This window comes from Montipora capricornis, chromosome 10 (assembly GCF_036669925.1).
Source record: "Montipora capricornis isolate CH-2021 chromosome 10, ASM3666992v2, whole genome shotgun sequence".
Lineage (NCBI taxonomy): Eukaryota > Metazoa > Cnidaria > Anthozoa > Scleractinia > Acroporidae > Montipora > Montipora capricornis.
The window spans coordinates 36258800-36264761 of NC_090892.1; the positions used below are offsets into that span (position 1 = coordinate 36258800).

Genomic DNA, 5962 nt, shown 5'->3' on the forward strand with positions numbered 1-5962 from the left:
TTGTGAATGCGGTGATTGTTGCGCTAGAAATTAAGACGAGATTTTTTTGAACTTCGAGCATTGCGCGGCCAAAAATACCATAATAATCTTTTGCCGCCAGTCAATTTTAGTTGGAATCACGTGTGTTTCGCGCCAGGGAAGATTTTGATGGCCGCAATAACCATTTAGACTCACAAAAAGTCGTGTTCCCTGGCTCATTTCTAACCTTTGTCGGAAGGATATGAAGCATTTTGTGGTAGAAAAACCCCTAGGATGCAAATGGGAGATTTGCTTCAGTAAACTTGCCATGAGATGCGAACAATGCCGGCCGTTTGTCACAGAAGTTATGGCTGATTCTGACGGTTTGAGACGGTTTACTGTCGATACTATCTTGCCAAATCAATTCATTAAAGGTATGTAATTGTTTTACTTCTATAACCTAAGTTATTTCAATAACAATTGATACTTTAAAACTCTGAAATCTCTTTGAAAGGCTGTGTTAAAGCACAATTAGCGTAAGGGTCGAGCGTTAAGCCGGTCGAGCTCAACATGCGTTCTCCAATTCATTGAACGAGATTTTCCACTGAGAAAAAAAAGCTCAAACGAGATTATTTGTGAACTTTATGAAACTGCCAACATTTCAGAATGAAGGTTTTGACTTCACCTGTTCTGTTGAAACCGTAATTTTGTTAGTTGTTTCAGCGTAAGCGGAATATACATCCTTGAGTTTTTATGCGTTCGGGAATTGAAAATAAAATACACCGTTGTGCGAAACCCATATTACTTACCTCGTTCTTGTCAGGCTACGCTGCAAAAATCTTGTTGTACCAAGGATTGCACGTCTTAATTGAAAGTTTCTAGATGTTCTACACTTGATTTGAGCATTATTTGCTTTAAATGTATTTGAACCGGTTGTCTGATCTCGCCTCAAACTTGCAGGGTAGTGCATTTCTCAACTTTAAACATCGCCCTTTCAGCAAGAGATCTGCTTCCATTTGGTAAGTACTGGATTACTGATCATACTGTTATTTTGAACATCACCTCTGGTGCTTTCACTTTGCATAGTAAAATGCTTTTGAAATCATGAACTTTTCCAATCATTCGCGATTCCTTTGTGGCAGATATAATTGGTGAACGAATTCTTTATGGCAGCACTGTTTATCCGCTTTGTTGTAAGTTCATTGTATCGTGTACCAGACATATGTCACTACAATACAGAAAGATAAAGTGAAAGCTTTTCAGTGCTACATAAATAAATGTGGTATTGTTTTGAACCAGTCGCGTAAATATAGTTTGACAATACAACACCTCAACTTGTTTACATAATTGACATTCGAAACCACTTGCGTTCGAGCTTCCATCACGTGCGAGCGTTCTTCAGCCTGACGGTTGTACTTTTCATATTTGGACAACAACATTCTTTGCCTTGTACATTATTTTTTGGAAAGTTCACATCATTTCCAAGAATTTTTATTGCTCAAAAAAGTGAAGGTGATGCCAAAAAACTTAAGTTAGACTGCTGGCGTGTGGAAAGAGCAAAGCTGTTGAAATGTCCTGTTGATGGTGTTGGAAGATGTACCACTGTAGCAAAAATATGTTCGTTCTGAATTTTCTTGTACCGGAAACAGTCATATATTATTTGTTAACGTCTTTGCTTTGCTCATTAATCCTGGAGTTATGTCTGGTTTACGTTGGCTCCTCAGCATTTCACCTAAACGAGTTAGCAGCTTATCTACCACGATGAAATGCTCCGCGCAAGTTTTGTGCAAATATTAGAGTCCTGCCTTCTCTGCCATTATTTTGAAATTTCCTGCAGACAAACCCTTAAAAATTGTACTAAAGCTTATAGGTCTAATCTCCAGTTGTTCACATTCCTGTTTACAATGTATATCTGTCATAAAAGGCAGACTTGTTTTGCTTAATTGAACCACAAAACAGGTTGATTTCCTCCTCCCAATAATTCACTTATCCATGATTTTTGTTTTCCATCACAGGGGCCACTTTTATAAGATGAATACTCTTCACTGTCTAGATGATGGATAAATTCTAAGACAAAAGCAATGGTTTCTGGTGGAAGTTTATGACTATATTGGCGTCTTATTTTCGGAAGTGCTGCTCCTGGACCATACATCTTACTATAAAGTCTAGCTTTTGTTAATTCGTAGTCTGTGCATGATACTTCTTCTCCTCGACTGTTAGTAAACCTGAACATTTGCTTAATTTCCTTATTTGTGTATTGCTGTGCCACACAGTTCAACAGTTCAACCCATTTGGGACTTCCAGGTCTCTCTCTGGAGTAGCTGAGAGCTAAGCCCTCCATGATGTTAGCATTTGCATTCACTTTTTCCTGAATGGAATTTGAAAGAAGTGAAGACAATGGCTTGCTCCTTTTACTTTTTACTTCTAGTAAGATACACCTCCTAGAGAGTGAGGTTTGCATGTTTACAATCATGTTTCCAAAACATTGCTAAAGCCAGTATTCGTGCAAAGTACTGATAGAGGTGAAAAATATTGTGATCTTATTTTTTTATTATCAAAGGTAAAGGAAAAATGTCCTGACGTTGAATTAGTCAGTAATAATTACTGACTCTGATCTGATTATTAGAACGCAAAAAGAGTACTCTTTATAGCCTGGATTAGTTTTCTATTTTAGGGAATAATGCATACAGTACAAACTCACATATAAGAACCTAGTACAGGCTGAAATTTGGCATTTTAAAAATACCCAAAAATATAAGAACCTGCAGAGCCTGGCAAAGAAAAAGAGGTACTTTTACAAAAAAATCACCCTTGAGAAAACTCCTGTTATAGACCTAATCAGCTAACTCAATGTTGTACCCAATTCAAACCCTTTGGGAATAAAACGTTTTGTTTCAGGTATTTCCATATCATTTAAATATGAATGGTACATTATAATGCAAATACAATACACAAAGAATCTTAATCTCGGGAGATTTGAATTGGGTACAACATTGAGTTAGCCGATTAGGTCTATTGTGTATACGTTTTCTTTGATTGGCATTTTATTGGATTTTCTCTAGAAATATGTTTTCCATAAAGGTATAGTGCAATACTGTCTACATATCTTATGAATAAAATATAGAAATTTATTGTTGTTCCTCTGAGAAATAAGAACCTATTAAGAAACTACATGTAATCAGCCTGAATTATGAAAAATTAGCCTAAAATATTAGAAACTGCTCAGCCTGACCTCGAAAATTCTAGGTTCTTATGTGTGGGTCTTTACTGTATTTTGTAGGGTTACCAGTAATAACTTTTACCCTGTTATACAAGCATGACAGTATGCCATGTTTTCAGTTTTGCGGGCTTGGGAGATCCTTGAATTGTGTTCATCTTTTCATTACCAATCCAAATAAACTGAAAAACCAACTAGTAAGGTAGAATATGTATGGTAGAATTTTACCATGTGAGTTAAAAGAAGGAAAGTTTACCCCATCAAATTTGCCTTCAAGAATTTCCTAGCAGCCACTTTTTGCCTTGCGCAGTTTTAAAGTTTGTTTCAAATCCTCTGCTGAGTTCGCTTTGACGTCAGTTCATATGACACTGGGGCACAACCAACTTGATTTTGAATAGAATTGTTTGCAGACAGGGGCTGTGGAACACTTTTGTTTACACTGCGTGACAGCCTGTGCAACCTTACATAACATGCACCACACCACCTTAAACTGCTTATGAGGGCCACACAGCCAAACCTTTTTTTTAAAAAAGTTTTCTTAGCTTCAGGGAACAAATCATTTACTGACTTTGGGAGATATGTCCAGGTTTGACCCTAATTAGATGCACATAGACTTCAATAAGCGTCACGAAGTGTCCCCTTTCTCTTCTCGCCAACTTCAACATCACTTGTGTCTCAGAATACAGATAATTTATGTCACAAAGTGTCCCCCAAATGCTATTCTTTAAGTGAAGATTAGCTGCTGCATTTACCCAAAGCTAAAAATAATGCTGACCTTTACCCTTACCTTATTGTTGAAAATAGGTAGCAAATGCTTAGACTTAAAGGGACACTTTGTGTTGGATGTCAAAATTGGGCGTGTATCTAATTAGGGTCAAACCTGGACATAAGTGGACTTCGGTAGTGACTTTTTACGGAAGAAGTGTGCGGGAGATAAGCTGAAAATCAACTCTAAAGGAACCTATCCACGAATACTCGATACCTTTCAAAAAAAAAAAAAGGACAAAATTACCTTTTGCAAGGTCTAGCGATAGAGTACACCCAGCTGTAACGACAACAGCAGTCCGAAAACGATCTGTAGGAAACCTCACTGAACCGTAACGCAAGTGACAGAAGCTGCTTCCACATCAACTTGACTATCTCAAACTCGAATATCAAATCACCAGTCACAGACAAGGCAATGACAAAAGAACTGTTCACATTATTTTAATAGAAGTATAATAAGAATTCATTCTAGGTTAGCAATCTCAAGATAGTCCAAAAGCAAGTCTTGACACACTAATTCTAGACTGGATCTCTTATTAGCAGAGTCGGAGAACTCGAAATCTTACGGCAGAAAGATCTTTTCGAACAATTTGCGTACTGGTTATAACCTTGCAAGAAGGTTAAACTAAATACGATAAATTCACCGCTTCAAAACCTTTTTCAAAGCTTTACAGATCTTTCCGAAGTGACTGAATAAAATACCTGTGTAAAATGGTTGGCTAATCGCTTGCAATCAACACAACTTCTATGTGCTCTTCCACCGCGACACAAGTCCTGATCTGAAAGTAAGATGCGCGCAAGCTCTTATGGGATTTTTGGCCGCTGGCGCGCTTTATTGCTCGATATTCAAAAAAATCTCGTCTTAAGTATCTGAACAGAAGTTCCAATTTTGGTTCGAGAAATGTAGGGAATACAATGTGTTCTATGCAGTAAGTCTTTGGGAAAACGAATAACGAGGCAATTAAACAGAGATTGTACGAACCCCAGAGGAGATTTTGGATTTTGAATCACGCTTTAGGCAAAGCATGTTTGTGGACTTAATGAAAGGTTTTAACAGTAACAACTAGTCAGAGGGAACAATAAAATGCATGGGTTCGTATTTTGTTACGCCACCAGTTCAAATGATGCATGTCGACCTTATCATGACGTAGATGGATCAAAAAGTGCGCGTGATACTAGTGATTAATTAAAATGCTTAAGTGATTGCACCGAAGGAACCGAGGTTTAATCACTTTATGATGTTAAGATTCATCTGCCACCTGATCATATAAATCGCTTCTTGTCCAAAGTGCGCAAAACCTTGTTAATCGCTTGCTGGACCACGATCTTTGAAGTCAAAATCAGTCGGATCTAGTTTTGATTTTGTGGTCTGTGCTAGTGTTCCCTGGGTGGTCAAAACGCTAGGGGATTGTATTCAGACTTTGCTAATTGAGGTAAGTTTACAGTCTTTGAGCAGGCTCTCCAATTTAATTCGCGAGGAAGGAAAACAGGTATAAGCAACGTGGACGATATTTCAGTTTTAGGCGCTAAATTAATGTTTTCGAGATGCAAGACAGTCTAAATCCCCTTTTTGCTAAAAGGAATGGCGCAAGTGTTTGTATATACATAAATACATATATTGGGACTATTGATGCGTGTGAAACTAACATTCAAGGAGTTTGTTTTCCCCAACAGCCTATCTGGTAAATGAAAGCGTTTTTACGTGAATATATTCAAATATTGAAGTCATAATTCTGAATTTCTAGGTATTATTAAGCGGTTGATGAAGGTCAAGTATTGAAAGAAACGTTCATTCCGATTAAAAGCAAAACTTGAGGTTTAAAAAACAAGATTAGAATTGTGACAACAGATAAGTTACTTCTTGAAATAAATAAATAAATAAATAAATAAATAAATAAATAAGATATAGAGAACACAAGGCGGAATCACATTTGATTTTTTAACAAGATTTGAGGTGAATGTCTCGGAACCTCCGGTCTAAAGCAATCGTGAGTACACCATACAGGGGAGTCTTCGTTTACA

The 5962-nt window shown here is 37.2% G+C and overlaps 1 protein-coding gene and 1 long non-coding RNA gene across 2 annotated transcripts in view; both read left to right on the forward strand.

Annotated features, from left to right (window-relative positions):
• The first annotated feature begins 251 nt into the window (after positions 1 to 251).
• On the forward strand, positions 252 to 2199 carry LOC138019796 (uncharacterized). The gene is made up of 3 exons (XR_011126236.1): positions 252 to 392; positions 919 to 977; positions 1974 to 2199. It is a non-coding gene; the product is annotated as an uncharacterized lncRNA (long non-coding RNA).
• Positions 2200 to 5191: 2992 nt separating this feature from the next.
• Positions 5192 to 5962, forward strand: part of LOC138021656 (kappa-type opioid receptor-like) — a 6284-nt gene continuing 5513 nt past the window's right edge. The window contains exon 1 of the mRNA XM_068868592.1: positions 5192 to 5373. The gene's annotated coding sequence lies outside the window, so the exon portion shown is untranslated. The remainder of the gene's footprint in view (positions 5374 to 5962) is intronic.